The sequence below is a fragment of the Oncorhynchus kisutch genome, linkage group LG24 (genome assembly GCF_002021735.2).
Source record: "Oncorhynchus kisutch isolate 150728-3 linkage group LG24, Okis_V2, whole genome shotgun sequence".
NCBI lineage: Eukaryota > Metazoa > Chordata > Actinopteri > Salmoniformes > Salmonidae > Oncorhynchus > Oncorhynchus kisutch.
In genome coordinates, this window is record NC_034197.2 from 22,298,771 (window position 1) to 22,317,329 (window position 18,559).

Sequence of the window (18,559 nt, forward strand, 5' to 3'; positions counted from 1 at the left end):
GCTAATCCACAACTATACTGATGTTAAAATACAGCAAACGATGTTTTAAAAACAGACTGGTCACACCCCTTAGACTGTACCTACTGATGGATATCTATCCTTTTGAACAACACCAAATGTTATTTGTCCCTATTTTTCTCTGGGGGCTCACCTTGTCAACCCTCCTTCATTCCCTCTACTCTTAGACGAAACTCATCTCTCTCTGCAATCCACTTTAATCAACTCAACCCTTCTTTAAACTCTCTCTTTTAGTTTTCATTGCATATCTCAGTCTCTTTATCTCTCGTCTCATTCCTCCTGATCTGCATGTGGACATACTGTGCAAACATGGTTGTCCTTAGAAGATTGGATGAGCCATCTGTTGTGAAAATGTAAATATTTATATAATATCACTCTTGTCGAGTTGACCATCCCACACCTTTCTCATCTGTTCCAATAGAGTCAGGAACTCTTCCAGTTCCTAAGTCGCAGGTGGCGCCTTGACCTTGAACCCTGCCCTCCCACGCCCACAGAAAAGACTGTCTGTGAAGGCCATGTTTGATTCTAGTGCTCGTCCTCTACGGACTGTTAATAGAGCACATACCCCGGCAGCCGCAGGCGATGTAAGGATCTTCCAATCTCAACATACACACAAAAAACAAACACACGTATCATGGCACACAGATCATGTATGTAAAGCATGTCTACACACTGCAGTGATCATTGAACCTGCATACAGCACATATACACTGAGTGTACAAAACATTAGGAATACCTTTCCGATATTGAGATGCACCCCCTGTTGCCCTCAGAACAGCCTCAATTTGTCAGGGCATGGACTCTACAAGGTGTCGAAAGAATTCAACAGGGATGCTGGCCCATGTTGACTCCGCTGCTTCCCACAGTTGTGTCAAGTTAGCTGGATGTCCTTTGGCTTTGGACCATTCTTGATACACACAGGAAACTGTTGAGCGTGAAGAACCCAGCAGCATTGCAGATCTTGACACACTCAAACAGGTGCCCCTGGCATCTACTACCACATCCCATTCAAAGGAACTTCAATAATTTGTCTTGCCCATTCAACCTCTGAATGGCACACAATCCATGTCTCAATTGTCTCAAAGCTTAAAAATCCTTCTTTAACATGTCTCCTCCCCTTCATCTACACTGATTGAAGTGGATTTAACAGGTGACATCAATAAGGGATCATAGCTTTCACCTGGATTCACATGGTCAGTCTATGTCATGGAAAGAGCAGGTGTTCCTAATATTTTGTATGCTCAGTGGATACTACATATATAGCCTATAGGCCTGCTATTGACCAGTGAAGTATGGCCCAAGGCTCCTGTCCTGCTGCTCCCTTTAATTCGAAGTGATGCAGAAGCTACCTCTCTGTCCTACCATTGGGTGATACAGTAGATTGAGTAGACGATGGTGGGATTCTTGGTAACAGTAGCCTTATAACATTTTTTATAAAAGATTGAAGGAATATTTTCCATACAGTCATTTTGTACAAGATAAATAATGTATTGGTCTACTCATCCCCCAACCCGACCCTGCCACAAAACTACATAAAAGCATCTCCTGATCCAAAACCATTGTCTCTGCAGCCAATATGTATGGAGAATGTTTGTGCAACACTGCCCACTGGTGTTACATGAGTGCAAGTGCAGCTCAAAAAGTCAGCATGTCTCTGTCTGATTAGTAGTATTGTTTTAGTATCCCATTGTTTGAATTTGACCTTAGTGGTAGATATTGAATGGTAGTGATAGAGAGTGAATTGTAGTGATAATTAGTGAACGGTAGTAGTCGATAGTGAATGGTAGTACTAGACAGTGAATGGTAGTACTAGACAGTGAATGGTAGTGATAGATAATGAATGGTAGTGATAGATAGTGAATGGTAATGATATATAGTGAATGGTAATGATATATAGTGAATGGTAGTAGTAGATAATGAATGGTAGCAGTAGACAGTGAATGGTAGTAATAAACGGTGCATGGTAGTGGTAGATAGCGAATGGTAGTGATAGAGAGTGAATGGTAGTAGTAAATGGTGAATGGTAGTAGTAGATAGCGAATGGTAGTGGTAGATAGCGAATGGTAGTAGTAGATAGCGAATGGTGGTAGTAGATAGCGAATGGTAGTAGTAGATAGCGAATGGTGGTAGTAGATAGCGAATGGTAGTAGTAGATAGTGAATGGTAGTAGTAGATAGTGAATGGTAGTGAAAGATAGTGGATGGTAATAGTATATAATGAATAGTAGTGGTAGATAGTGAATGGTAGTAGTAGATAATGAATGGTAGTAGTAGATAGTGAACAGTATTTATAGATAATGAACGGTAGAAGTAGATAGTGAACAGTATTTATAGATAGTGAATGGTAGTAGTAGATAGTGAATGGTATTGATAGATAATGAATGGTAGTTTTAGAAAGTGAATGGTAGTGATAGATAGTGAATATTAGTAGTAGACAGAGAATGGTAGTCATAGATAGTGAATGGTAGTAGTATATAGTGAATGGTAGTAGTAGACAGTGAATGGTAGTGATAGACAGTGAATGGTAGTGATATAAAGTGAATGGTAGTGATAGAAAGTGAATGGTAGTGGTAGAGAGTGAATGGTAGTGGTAGAGAGTGAATGGTAGTGGTAGATATTGAATATTAGTAGTAGACAGAGAATGGTAGTGATAGATAGTGAATATTAGTAGTAGACAGAGAATGGTAGTGATAGATAGTGAATGGTAGTAGTATATAGTGAATGGTAGTAGTAGACAGTGAATGGTAGTGATAGATAGCGAATGGTAGTGATAGATAGTGAATGGTAGTGAAAGATAGTGGATGGTAATAGTATATAATGAATAGTAGTGGTAGATAGTGAATGGTAGTAGTAGATAATGAATGGTAGTAGTAGATAGTGAATGGTAGTAGTATATAGTGAATGGTAGTGGTAGATAGTGAATGGTAGTAGTAGATAATGAATGGTAGTAGTAGATAGTGAATGGTAGTAGTATATAGTGAATGGTAGTAGTAGATAGTGAATGGTAGTTTTAGAAAGTGAATATTAGTAGTAGATAGTGAATGGTAGTGATAGAGAGTGAATGGTAGTGGTAGATATTGAATGGTAGTAGTAGACAGTGAATGGTAGTGATAGAGAGTGAATGGTAGTGATAGAGAGTGAATGGTAGTGATATAGAGTGAATGGTAGTGATAGAGAGTGAATGGTAGTGGTAGATATTGAATGGTAGTGATAGACAGTGCATGGTAGTAGTAGACAGTGAATGGTAGTGATAGAGAGTGAATGGTAGTAGTATATAGTGAATGGTAGTGATAGAGAGTGAATGGTAGTGGTAGATAGCGAATGGTAGTGGTAGAGAGTGAATGGTAGTGATAGAGAGTGAATGGTAGTGATAGATAATGAATGGTAGTGATAGATAGCGAATGGTAGTGATAGATAGCGAATGGTAGTAGTAGACAGTGAATGGTAGTGATAGATAGTGAATGGTAGTAGTATATAGTGAATGGTAGTAGTAGACAGTGAATGGTAGTGATAGACAGTGAATGGTAGTGATATAAAGTGAATGGTAGTGATAGAAAGTGAATGGTAGTGGTAGAGAGTGAATGGTAGTGGTAGAGAGTGAATGGTAGTGATAGATAGTGAATATTAGTAGTAGACAGAGAATGGTAGTGATAGATAGTGAATGGTAGTAGTATAAAAAAAGTGAATGGTAGTGATAGAGAGTGAATGGTAGTGGTAGATATTGAATGGTAGTGATAGACAGTGCATGGTAGTAGTAGACAGTGAATGGTAGTGATAGAGAGTGAATGGTAGTAGTATATAGTGAATGGTAGTGATAGAGAGTGAATGGTAGTGGTAGATAGCGAATGGTAGTGGTAGAGAGTGAATGGTAGTGATAGATAGCGAATGGTAGTAGTAGACAGTGAATGGTAGTGATAGAGAGTGAATGGTAGTGATAGAGAGTGAATGGTAGTAGTAGACAGTGAATGGTAGTGATAGAGAGTGAATGGTAGTGATAGAGAGTGAATGGTAGTGATAGAGAGTGAATGGTAGTAGTATATAGTGAATGGTAGTGATAGACAGTGAATGGTAGTGATAGAGTGAATGGTAGTGATAGAGAGTGAATGGTAGTGGTAGATATTGAATGGTAGTGATAGACAGTGAATGGTAGTAGTAGACAGTGAATGGTAGTGATAGAGAGTGAATGGTAGTAGTATATAGTGAATGGTAGTGATAGATAGTGAATGGTAGTGGTTGATAGTGAATGGTAGTGGTAGATAGTGAATGGTAGTGATAGATAGTGAATGGTAGTGATAAATATTGAATGGTAGTGATAGATATTGAATGGTAGTGATATATATTGAATGGTAGTGATAGAGAGTGAATGGCAGTGATAGAGAGTATATGGTAGTAGTAGATAGCGAATGGTAGTGAAAGATAGTGGATGGTAATAGTATATAATGAATAGTAGTGGTAGATAGTGAATGGTAGTAGTAGATAGTGAATGGTAGTGAAAGATAGTGGATGGTAATAGTATATAATGAATAGTAGTGGTAGATAGTGAATGGTAGTAGTAGATAGTGAATGGTAGTTTTAAAAAGTGAATATTAGTAGTAGATAGTGAATGGTAGTGATAGAGAGTGAATGGTAGTGGTAGATATTGAATGGTAGTAGTAGATATTGAATGGTAGTAGTAGACAGTGAATGGTAGTGATAGAGAGTGAATGGTAGTAGTATATAGTGAATGGTAGTGATAGACAGTGAATGGTAGTGATAGAGAGTGAATGGTAGTGATAGAGAGTGAATGGTAGTGGTAGATAGCGAATGGTAGTGATAGAGAGTGAATGGTAGTGATAGAGAGTGAATGGTAGTGATAGATAATGAATGGTAGTGATAGATAGCGAATGGTAGTGATAGAGAGCGAATGGTAGTGATAGAGAGTGAATGGTAGTGGTAGATATTGAATGGTAGTGATAGACAGTGAATGGTAGTAGTAGACAGTGAATGGTAGTGGTAGATATTGAATGGTAGTGATAGAGAGTGAATGGTAGTAGTATATAGTGAATGGTAGTGATAGACAGTGAATGGTAGTGATAGAAAGTGAATGGTAGTGGTAGATAGTGAATGGTAGTGGTAGATAGTGAATGATAGTGATAGATAGTGAATGGTAGTGATAGATATTGAATGGTAGTGATAGATATTGAATGGTAGTGATAGAGAGTGAATGGTAGTGATAGAGAGTGAATGGTAGTGATAGATATTGAATGGTAGTGATAGAGAGTGAATGGTGGTGATAGAGAGTGAATGGTAGTGATAGAGAGTGAATGGTAGTGATAGAAAGTGAATATTAGTAGTAGATAGTGAATGGTAGTGATAGAGAGTGAATGGTAGTGGTAGATATTGAATGGTAGTAGTAGACAGTGAATGGTAGTGATAGAGAGTGAATGGTAGTGATAGAGAGTGAATGGTAGTGATATAGAGTGAATGGTAGTAGTATATAGTGAATGGTAGTGATAGAGAGTGAATGGTAGTGGTAGATAGCGAATGGTAGTGGTAGAGAGTGAATGGTAGTGATAGAGAGTGAATGGTAGTGATAGATAATGAATGGTAGTGATAGATAGCGAATGGTAGTGATAGATAGCGAATGGTAGTAGTAGACAGTGAATGGTAGTGATAGATAGTGAATGGTAGTAGTATATAGTGAATGGTAGTAGTAGACAGTGAATGGTAGTGATAGACAGTGAATGGTAGTGATATAAAGTGCATGGTAGTGATAGAAAGTGAATGGTAGTGGTAGAGAGTGAATGGTAGTGGTAGAGAGTGAATGGTAGTGGTAGAGAGTGAATGGTAGTGGTAGATATTGAATATTAGTAGTAGACAGAGAATGGTAGTGATAGATAGTGAATATTAGTAGTAGACAGAGAATGGTAGTGATAGATAGTGAATGGTAGTAGTATAAAAAAGTGAATGGTAGTGATAGAGAGTGAATGGTAGTGGTAGATATTGAATGGTAGTGATAGACAGTGCATGGTAGTAGTAGACAGTGAATGGTAGTGATAGAGAGTGAATGGTAGTAGTATATAGTGAATGGTAGTGATAGAGAGTGAATGGTAGTGGTAGATAGCGAATGGTATTGGTAGAGATTGAATGGTAGTGATAGATAGCGAATGGTAGTAGTAGACAGTGAATGGTAGTGATAGAGAGTGAATGGTAGTGATAGAGAGTGAATGGTAGTAGTAGACAGTGAATGGTAGTGATAGAGAGTGAATGGTAGTGATAGAGAGTGAATGGTAGTGATAGAGAGTGAATGGTAGTAGTATATAGTGAATGGTAGTGATAGACAGTGAATGGTAGTGATAGAGTGAATGGTAGTGATAGAGAGTGAATGGTAGTGGTAGATATTGAATGGTAGTGATAGACAGTGAATGGTAGTAGTAGACAGTGAATGGTAGTGATAGAAAGTGAATGGTAGTGGTAGATAGTGAATGGTAGTGATAGATAGTGAATGGTAGTGGTTGATAGTGAATGGTAGTGGTAGATAGTGAATGGTAGTGATAGATAGTGAATGGTAGTGATAAATATTGAATGGTAGTGATAGATATTGAATGGTAGTGATATATATTGAATGGTAGTGATAGAGAGTGAATGGCAGTGATAGAGAGTATATGGTAGTAGTAGATAGCGAATGGTAGTGAAAGATAGTGGATGGTAATAGTATATAATGAATAGTAGTGGTAGATAGTGAATGGTAGTAGTAGATAGTGAATGGTAGTGAAAGATAGTGGATGGTAATAGTATATAATGAATAGTAGTGGTAGATAGTGAATGGTAGTAGTAGATAGTGAATGGTAGTTTTAAAAAGTGAATATTAGTAGTAGATAGTGAATGGTAGTGATAGAGAGTGAATGGTAGTGGTAGATATTGAATGGTAGTAGTAGATATTGAATGGTAGTAGTAGACAGTGAATGGTAGTGATAGAGAGTGAATGGTAGTAGTATATAGTGAATGGTAGTGATAGACAGTGAATGGTAGTGATAGAGAGTGAATGGTAGTGATAGAGAGTGAATGGTAGTGGTAGATAGCGAATGGTAGTGATAGAGAGTGAATGGTAGTGATAGAGAGTGAATGGTAGTGATAGATAATGAATGGTAGTGATAGATAGCGAATGGTAGTGATAGAGAGCGAATGGTAGTGATAGAGAGTGAATGGTAGTGGTAGATATTGAATGGTAGTGATAGACAGTGAATGGTAGTAGTAGACAGTGAATGGTAGTGGTAGATATTGAATGGTAGTGATAGAGAGTGAATGGTAGTAGTATATAGTGAATGGTAGTGATAGACAGTGAATGGTAGTGATAGAAAGTGAATGGTAGTGGTAGATAGTGAATGGTAGTGGTAGATAGTGAATGATAGTGATAGATAGTGAATGGTAGTGATAGATATTGAATGGTAGTGATAGAGAGTGAATGGTAGTAGTAGACAGTGAATGGTAGTGGTAGATATTGAATGGTAGTGATAGAGAGTGAATGGTAGTAGTATATAGTGAATGGTAGTGATAGACAGTGAATGGTAGTGATAGAAAGTGAATGGTAGTGGTAGATAGTGAATGGTAGTGGTAGATAGTGAATGATAGTGATAGATAGTGAATGGTAGTGATAGATATTGAATGGTAGTGATAGATATTGAATGGTAGTGATAGAGAGTGAATGGTAGTGATAGAGAGTGAATGGTAGTGATAGATATTGAATGGTAGTGATAGAGAGTGAATGGTGGTGATAGAGAGTGAATGGTAGTGATAGAGAGTGAATGGTAGTGATAGATATTGAATGGTAGTGATAGAGAGTGAATGGTAGTGATAGATATTGAATGGTAGTGATATATATTGAATGGTAGTGATAGAGAGTTAATGGTAGTGATAGAGAGTGAATGGTAGTGATAGAGAGTATATGGTAGTAATAGAGAGTGAATAGTAGTGATAGAGAGTGAATAGTAGTGATAGATATTGAATGGTAGTGATAGAGAGTGAATGGTAGTGATAGATAGTATATGGTAGTAATAGTCGAAGCCCAGAAACTGCTTTTGTTGTGTTGGCGTCTCCTTGGTCAATTGCAACACAGCACCAGATTTAACACAGTTACACACAGGAGTATTCATTTTTTCTTTGATACTGTAGCTGTGAGGCTCAATTAACTGGTCCTCCTTTCAAAGCGTGAGAATTGAACAAACAAAACAGACAAGAGAGCGCCTTACTTGTTCCGCAGCACAAACAGGCTGCATTGTTAATGATTAGCCTAAAAAAATGCTGTGCATGAGAATTCTCCTGTCGTCCTGCCGCCAGCAGAAACAGGCTGCAGGTTCCACAATAGCCTACAGAGAAGCACCTGGTGTGTGTGTGTGTGTGTGTGTGTGTGTGTGTGTGTGTGTGTGTGTGTGTGTGTGTGTGTGTGTGTGTGTGTGTGTGTGTGTGTATTTACCAGGTCACAGGTGTAGTGCACTCGGAAGCCCTGTTTGTTTGTGTGTGTGTTGTCCGTGCAAGTGTGTGCGTGCGTGTGTATGCGTACATTTGTGTGTGTGTGGGCACCACCCTCTCAGTGCCCTGCCTTCCCCCTGAGGAGCAGAGCAGAGCGGAGTGGAGTGCGGCTGAGTGGGTGGCTGGGTGGGGGAGGGGCAACCTTGGGACAGGCCCAGAAAAACCACAGCAGGATCGCAGACATTGGGATGGGCATGGTTGCCAGGGAAACGTGATTAGCGCAGGAAACCGCAGCAACGGGTAACTAAGGAACAGGAGCACACAACAGAGAAAGATTCGAATGGTACTTCCAGAGTTGGTTGATTATGGGACATGCTGTGTGGTCCTCAACCGTGCTGGAACAGGACTTTGTTTGAACTAGGAGCTCCACAGTGCAGGGGAGAGTGTGTGTGTGTGTGCTTGTGTCATGGTTGTGCAAGAGGCTCATGAGAACAGATACAGAGGACAACTCACAGCTTGCAGCTGAGAGTGCCTGGCTGTCACATATTCTATAGTGTCATCAAGATAACCCTGCCACTGTGTGTGTGAGAGAGAGAGAAGTAGAGTATAATCTCTCCACAGCCAGAGTCTGAGTGCTGGAGTCTCTCTTTCCTATGGGACCTAGTCCTGTGCCTCTGTCCTGCCCAGATTGGAGGGCCTCAGTGTGGGGTGAAATATGACAGGAAGCCCCCTATCCACCACATAGGCCTGGGCTGTCAAACACACACAGAGGTCTGGGCCTGGCAGTACTGTTAGTCCTGAGGTCAGGGAGAGACAGGCTCACTGGCATGTTATTCACAGTGCTGGGCAGGAAGCCATCAATTACCCTCAACAGACTCTTGCTCCAGAGGGTCATTATATATACACTGCTCAAAAAAATAAAGGGAACACTTAAACAACACAATGTAACTCCAAGTCAATCACACTTCTGTGAAATCAAACTGTCCACTTAGGAAGCAACACTGATTGACAATAAATTTCACATGCTGTTGTGCAAATGGAATAGACAACAGGTGGAAATTATAGGCAATTAGCAAGACACCCCCAATAAAGGAGTGGTTCTGCAGGTGGTGACCACAGACTTCTCAGTTCCTATGCTTCCTGGCTGATGTTTTGGTCACTTTTGAATGTTGGCGGTGCTTTCACTCTAGTGGTAGCATGAGACGGAGTCTACAACCCACACAAGTGGCTCAGGTAGTGCAGCTCATCCAGGATGGCACATCAATGCGAGCTGTGGCAAGAAGGTTTTCTGTGTCTGTCAGCGTAGTGTCCAGAGCATGGAGGCGCTACCAGGAGACATTACATCAAAGTTGGATCAGCCTGTAGTGGGGTTTTCCACTTTAATTTTGAGTGTGACTCCAAATCCAGACCTCCATGGGTTGATACATTTGATTTCCATTGATCATTTTTGTGTGATTTTGTTGTCAGCACATTCAACTATGTAAAGAAAAAAGTATTTAATAAGAATATTTCATTCATTCAGATCTAGGATGTGTTATTTTAGTGTTCCCTTTATTTTTTTGAGCAGTGTGTGTGTGTGTGTGTGCGCACGCGTGTGTGTGTGTGTGTGTGTGTGTGTGTGTGTGTGTGTGTGTGTGTGTGTTTGAGTATCTGCACACACACGTGCGTCTGTATGTGTGTGAGGGTGATGGAGAGAGAGCGTAAAAGAAAGAAAGACAGGAACACAAAGACAGAAAAGGAGAGAGACAAGGCGGAGAGAGAGGGTAATAGTAACAGGTATAGAGGAAGTGGGATTAGTTAGACATGTTGAGCCGACGTCTGTTTCCCCTTTGAAACCACATGATGGAGGGAGAAGGAACACTTCTTATCACCCAGGTCAGTCTCGCCCTGCGGTGAGCGGCCTACTACACTTACCCCCCCATTCACACACACTCATAAACACTCATATACACACACACACACACACACACACACACACACACACACACACACACACACACACACACACACCTACGACCCCCTCCCCTCCCCACATACACTCCCATTCAAAAACACACACATCCTGGGGGCCCGGGGCCACTATACACAGCCCCTGCTGACTCCGGTGTACTGTTGGCCACCATGCCAAGGATCAGGCTACAACAGCGCAGGTTAAGATCAAAAATATGACTTTTGTTTTTATAAATTTGGACTGCAGCTGGCCTATCTAAGGTTAAATCGCTTAGTTCTGCCTCCAGGATGTCAACCTGCCTACAGTATCCTAGGTTCTGATCAGGAATGTGCAATTTTACTTTTGGCTTCCTCTTGTCTCCCTCTGTAGGAGCAGAGGGCTGACAAACAGATGCAATGGTATGGGAATGATAAGGGAATCTTCCAACTCTATTGCAAAAGTCTGGCTTCTGTAGTACTTTTGTGTAGATGACCCCCTGTCCCTTCTGATTTTCCTTTTCACTGAGCCAAATTCTTGACATCGCAAAATAGTTTTTGCACCAATAACAAAGACTTTCCACTGGGCACACACTGGTTGAATCAAGATTGGTTCATCTTCATTTCATTGAAACGACGTGGAAACAACGTGGAATAGACGTTGAATTGACGTCAGTGTCCAGTGGGTTATGATGCAGTCCCTTGAGGATTTCCAGTTCGGAGAAGGTTAATTTCTTGTCTCACACAAGTATAAATTCCAAAGATAAGGATGGAGGTTTCTATTACAAATGTTCTAAGATGTTTTAAATTCTCTGACTCTTGCCTCTGCAGCCAGACGATACGCCCCGACAAGGACCAACCTGTTGAGGCTCTCTGGGCTGAGTGGGCTGGGAGAAGCCTGTCCTAATGACCCCACCTCTCTCACAGCTGGGCTCCTCTGGGCTATATGGGGTGCAGAGGAGTAAGAAAACAAGGACGTTATCGGTTTCATACTTTATACAGGTATGCCACCAAAGGTTTCTGTAGGAATGGGATGCTTATCTTTTTTTAAATTTATTTTACCTTTATTTTACTAGGCAAGTGAGTTAAGAACAAATTCTTATTTTCAATGACAGCCTAGGAACATTGGGTTAACTGCCTGTTCAAGGGCAGAACGACAGATTTTGTACCTTGTCAGCTCGGGGATTTGAACTTGCAACCTTTCGGTTACTAGTCCAATGCTCTAACCACTAGGCTACACTGCCGCCCCATCTAACACCCTTCTAACACTACTGAGACCAACCATAGTTACCACCATCGTTTCTGGAACCGTGCTGGAAAGAACAACATGGTAAATAAGATATTCAAGCCAGCCCAGTACAGTTGGGGTTGGCACTATAGTGTAAATCAGGTATGAGTATAGTGATGCTGGTATACTGGTAAAGACAATAGACACATTGCTCTCAAAGGACTCTTCGAAGACCAGCGTTTTCCTCTATTTCTCCAAAAGTACAGTGGTCTAGCAGTGACATTGTGCTCCCAGACTGCAGTTTGATGGATTCATGGCTGCTTCCACTGTCTCGTCATGTGAGACTCAATAGACACAGACACACACACACAGAGCAAAACATGGATTTGCATACACGTGCACACCCTTATTTTAGGGTGCAATGAAAAGCGGAAAGGTTTTTAACTTTTGGGAAATGTTATACAACTACACACACACACACACACCCTCAGGTAATGACACACAAGTCAGGGGAAGTTGGTTTTAAACCTTCTGGAAATTCTTAACTACATAACACACACACTCATACACAGAAATCGTGCCAACAGAGAGGGCTGCCTCGCTTCTAGCTCTTAGTAAACTTTGCAGTATTTCATTTTTGTATGTATTATTTTTTACATTCTTATCCGGGAAGAACTGTTGGTTATCAGTGGCGGTAACTCACCAGCACTACCAGCATTACGAACAGGAATACGACTTTCCTGAAGCAGATCCTTTGGTCACACCCCCCAGGGCAATTGAACTGATTCCAGAGACCGACCCAAAACAGCGCAGACGGAGGAGAGGTACTCGGAGTGGTCTTCTAGTCAAACTTAGGAGGCGCGCCGCTTCCGAGTATATTCATCGCTAATGTTCAGTCTCCGTATAACCAAGTTGACAAGCTCAGGGCGAGGGTTTCTTTCCAAAGATCAGGGATTGTAACGTACTCTGTTTCATGGCTCTCTCGGGATATACTGTCTGAGTCGGTCCAGCCAGTTGGGTTCTCAGTTCATCGCGCAAACAGGAAAAAATATCTCCCCGGGAAGAAGGGCACCTGAACTAAATTACTATCGCCCCGTAGCACTCACTTCGGTCATCATGAAGTGCTTTGAGAGACTAGTCAAGGATCATATCACCTCTACCTTACCTGGCACCCTAGATCCACTTCAAATTGCGTACCACCCCAATAGATTCACAGACGATGCAATCTCCATCACACTGCCCTATCCCATCTGGACAAGAGGAATACCTATATAAGAAACCTGTTCATGGACTATAGCTCAGCATTCAACACCATAGAACCCTCTAAGCTCATTATTAAGCTCAAGGCCCTCGATCGGAACCCCACCCTGTGCAACTGGGTCCTGGACTTCCTGACGGGCCGCCCCCAAGTGGTGAAGGGAGGAAACAACACCTCCACCTCGCTAATCCTCAATCCTGAGGCCCCACAAGGGTCTGTGCTCAGCCCCCTCCTGTACTCCCTGTTCACCCGACTGCATGGCCAAGCACAACTCCAACATCAAGTTCAGACAACACAACGGTAGTAGGCTTGATTACCAACAATGATGAGACAGCCTACAGGGAGGAGGTGAGGGCTCTGGGAGTGTGGGGCCAGGAAAATAACCCCTCACTCAACGTTAACAAAACAAAGGAGATGATCGTGGACTTCAGGAAACCCCAGAGGGAGCACCCCCTTATCCACATCGACGAGACCTGTAGTGGAAAAGGTGGAAAGTTAAGTTCCTCGGCGTACACATCACTGCCAAACTGACGCAACAGCGCCTCTTCAACCTCAGGAGGCTGAAGAAATTTGGCTTGTCACCTAAAACCCCACAAACTTTTACAGATGCATAATTGAGAGCATCCTGTCGGGCTGTATCACCACTTGGTACACCTACAGCACCTGATGTCACAAAAAGGCCAAAAAGATCATCAAGGACAACAACCACCTGAGCCACTACCTGTGCAGCCCGCTATCATCCAGAAGGCGAGGTCATATCAGGTGCATCAAATCGAATTCGTCACATTTGCCGAATACAACAGGTGTAGTAGACCTTACAGTGAAATGCTTACTTACAAACCCTTAACCAACAATGCAATTAAGAAAAATAAGTATTAGTAAAAAATAGATAAGTAAAAAATGTAAATAACAAATCGTTAAAGAGCAGCCGTAAAATAACAGTAACGAGGCCATATGCAGGGGGTACCGGTACAGAGTCACTGTGGGGGGGGGGGGGGGGGGGGCACAGGTTAGTCGAGGTAATTGGGGTAGGTAATATGTACATGTAGGTGGAGTTAAAGTGACTATGCATAGTGTTAGGTTCTTATTTTTCAGAGTAAATAACCCACAGACAGTAGAGAAGCTTTAACAAAGTGTAATTCCTCCCAAAGGTTCTGTGTAGCTGTAATCAGACAACCCAACATTTGTCCCATCCAGATATTTATATCCCACTTAAGACACTCCTCCTTCTCTCCAATTCTTCTTATGGTTTAACAGGAAAAGAGTAACAAGATCCCAAACCCTTATTACTCCCTTCAGGTGACCTGACCTCAACCCCTCCTTCATCTAATCCACAGATATCCATCTGTCTTTCCTGTATCAACACGGTGCTCTGCTCCCGTCCCCCAACATATTCCACAGCCATCTGTCCTTCTACAGAGAACCCTTAACTTTCTCCATTGATTCTATCATGTATTTAATATGTCAATGTTCAAAATGTCAAACCCAACAATAGATAATAACCAGAAAGTAGCAGCAGCGTAAAAGAGGGGGGGGGGGGGGGTTGGGAACAATGCAAATAGTCTGGGTAGCCATTTGATTAGCTGTTCAGGAGTCTTATGGCTTGGGGTAGAAACTGTTTAGAAGCCTTTTGGACCTAGACTTGGCTCTCCGGTACTGCTTGCCGTGCGGTAGCAGAGAGAACAGTCTATGACTAGTGTGGCTGGAGTCTTTGACAATTTTTTAGGGCCTTCCTCTGACACTGCCTAGTATAGAGGTCCTGGATGGCAGGAAGCTTGGCCCCAGTGATGTACTGGGCCTTACGCACTACCCTCTGTAGTGCCTTGCGGTCAGAGGCCGAGTAGTTGCCATACCAGGTGGTGATGCAACCAGTCAGGACGCTCTCGATGGTGTAGCTGTAGAACGTTTTGAGGATCTGAGGACCCATGACAAATCCTTTCAGTCTCCTGAGGGGGAAATAGGTTTTGTCATGCCCTCTTCACAACTATCTGGTGTGTGTGGACCATGATAGTTTGTTGGTGATGTGGACACCAAGGAACTTGAAGCTCTCAACCTGCTCCACTACAGCTGCGTCGAAGAGAATGGGGGCATGCTTGGTCCTCCTCGTCCTGAAGTCCACAATCATCTCCTTTATCTTGATCACGTTGAGGGAGAGGATGTTGTCCTGGCACCACACGGCCAGGTCTCTGACCTCCCTATAGGCTGTGTCATCGTTGTTGGTGTTCAGGTCTACCACTATTGTGGTGCCTGGTTATTAAAGTCATGGGTGAACAGGGAGTACAGGAGGGGGCTGAGCAAGCACCCCTGAGGGGCCCCCCATGTTGAGGATCAGCGTGGCAGATGTGTTGTTACCTACCCTTACCACCTGGGGTGGCCCGTCAGGAAGTCCAGGATCCAGTTGCAGAGGGAGGTGTTTAGTCCCAGGATCCTTAGCTTAGTGATGAGCTTTGAGGGCACTATATGGTGTTGAACACTTAGCTGTAGTCAATAAACAGCATTCTCACATAGGTGTTCCTTTTGTCCAGGTGGGAAAGGGCTGTGTGGAGTTCAATAGAGATTGCATCATCTGTGGATCTGTTGGGGTGGTATGCAAATTGGAGTGGGTCTAGGGTTTCTGGGATAATGGTGTTGATGTGGGACATTACCACATCATGCTGGGACCAAGAGACTGAAAAATAGCTTCTATCTTAAGGCCATCAGACTGTTAAACAGCCATCACTAGCACATAGAGGCTGCTGCCTATATACAAAGACTTCAAATCACTGGCCACTTTAATAAATGGAACACTAGTCACTTTAATTATGCTTACATATCTTGCATTGCTCATCTCATATCTTTATACTGTATTCTATACTATTCTACTGTGTCTTAGTCCATGCCGCTCTGACATTGCTCATCCATTTATTTATATATTCTTAATTCCATTCTTTTAGTTAGATTTGTGTGTATTGGGCATATGTTGTGAAATTGTTAGATATTACTGCACTGTCGGAAGTAGATACACAAGCATTTCCCTACACCCACAATAGCATCTGCTATACACCTGTACGTGACCAATAGGATTTGATTTCATTTAGGGGCAGGATGAGAACTAGAGGAGTGGTGTTGAACCTGGTGGAAATGTTGAACATACATGAAGTCGAGAAATGTTTTGACAAAAATAATCATTGGAAAAAAGGAAAGCTGTACAGTAGCTGCAAGTTCTTGAACTCTTGTATTGATACCGTCTCTCTCAGGGGACTTACCAGAGGATACACCCAACTGTGAAACTGCTCAAAGTACCAAAGTCAACAAAGTGTAAAAGGCATAAGTAATGGCAGTAGGTTCTGAGAAATAACTAACCTGAATCAAGCTTCTACTTCCTCTTCTGTGCTGTACTCACCAACGGTATTCTCCCTCTCACACACCCACAAGCACACACACATGCAAAAAAGGGTTTGCTTTCATTTGAATTATGGATATTTCTCACCAAGGGGTTTTCCTCACTAGAATACACTGGAAATAGGACAAAGCTGGATTTCTTAGAAAGGCAGATTTCTGACAACATGCAGGTATTAATAGAACTATCCTCCCCCCTTCCCCTTTCAAAACTGCATCATGTACATCAATATATCTCATATACCTTTATCGTAAATAAGAATAGAATATTTCTAAACACTTCTGCATTAAAGTAGATGCTACCATGACTACGGATAATCCAGAATGAATCGTGAATAATGACCAGTGAGAAAGTTTGATGCAAAAATATCATAACCCCCCCAAACATGCTAACCTCCCCTGTTGTAATGGTGAGAGGTTAGCATGTCTTGGGGGGGTATGATATTTGTGCGTCTAACTTTCTCACTCATCATTATTCATTCAAGACTATCTGTAATCATGGTAAAATCCACATTTGGTCCACAGACACTCCAATATGTCCACAGACTGTGCAATCACCGTCACACTCCACACTGCCCTGTCCCATCTGGACAAGAGGAATACCTATGTAAGAATGCTGTTCATGGACTATAGCTCAGCATTCAACACCATAGTCCCCTTTAAACTCATCATTAAGCTTGAGGCCCTTGGTCTCTACCCCACCATGTGCAATTGGGTACTGGACTTCCTGACGGGCCACCCAAGTGGTGAATGTAGGAAACAACATCTCCACTTCGCTGACCCTCAACACTAGGGCCCCACAAAGGTGCGTGCTCAGCCCCCTCCTGTACTCCCTGTTCACCCATGACGGCGTGGCCATGCACGCCTCCAACTCAATCATCAAGTTTGCAGACGACAACAGTAATAGGCTTGATTACCAACAATGACGAGAACCTACAGGGAGGAGGTGAGAGCTCTCGGAGTGTGGTGCCAGGAAAACAACCCCTCACTCAACATCAACAAAACAAAAGCAGATGATCGTGGACTTCAGGAAACAGCAGAGGGAGCACCCCCTTATCCACATCGACGAGACAGCAGTGGAGCAGGTGAAAAGTTTAATTCCTCGGCGTACAAACTGAAATGGTCCACTCACAAAGACCGTGTGGTGAAGAAGGCGCAACAGCGCCTCTTCAACCTCAGGAGGCAGAAGAAATGTGTCTTGTCCTAAAACCATCAAACTTTTACAGATGTACAATTGAGAGCATCTTGTCGGGCTGTATCGCCGCCTGGTACGGCAACTGCACCGCCCACATCCGCAGGGCTCTCCAGGGGGTGGTGCAGTCTGCACAACGCATCACCGGGGGCAAACTGCCTGCCCACCAGGACACCTACAGCACCCGATGTCACAGGTAGGCCAAAAAGATCCTCAAGGACAACCACCACCCGAGCCACTGCCTTTTCACCCCGCTACTATCCAGAAGGCGAGGTCAGTCCAGGTACATCAAAGCAGGGACCGAGAGACTGAAAAACAGCTTCTATCTCAAGGCCATCAGACTGTTAAAACAGCCATCACTAACACAGTGAGGCTGCTGCTTACATACAGACTTGAAATCATTGGCCACTTTAATCAAATCGGTCACTAGTCACTTTAATAATGCCACTTTAATAGTGTTTACATATCTTGCATTACTCATCTCATATGTATATACTGTATTTTATACCATCTATTGCATCTTGCCAATGCCGCTCTGTCATTGCTCATCCATATATTTATATATTCTTATTCCATTCCTTTACTTAGATTTGTGTGTATTAGGTAGTTGTTGTGGAATTGTTAGATTACTTGTTAGATATTGCTGCACTGTCGGAATTAGAAGCACAAGCATTTCGCAACACTTGCAATAACATCTGCTAACCATGTGTATGTGACCAATAAAATTGGATTTGATTTAATGCAGAAGCGACTCCAAAATGACAAAATACATTATTTACCATTCATTTCTATTGGGCACAAAATATTTTGAAAACAACCAAAAAACAGCAAATGCATCCAACAAATTTGTAGTCACAAGCATGATGTAGTCATTTTGTGCAAGGAATATGGAACTAAATACTTAACTTTTTACTACAAGTAAATTTATCAAAATACTTTTGGTCCCCTAAAATGTGGGGACTATGTATAAAAAGTGCTGTAATTTCTAAACGGTTCACACGATATGGATGAAAATACCCTCAAATTAAAGTTGAGTCTGCACTATAACCTCAGTGATTGTGTCATTTCAAATCCATAGTGCTGGAGTACAGAGCCAAAACAACAACAAAATT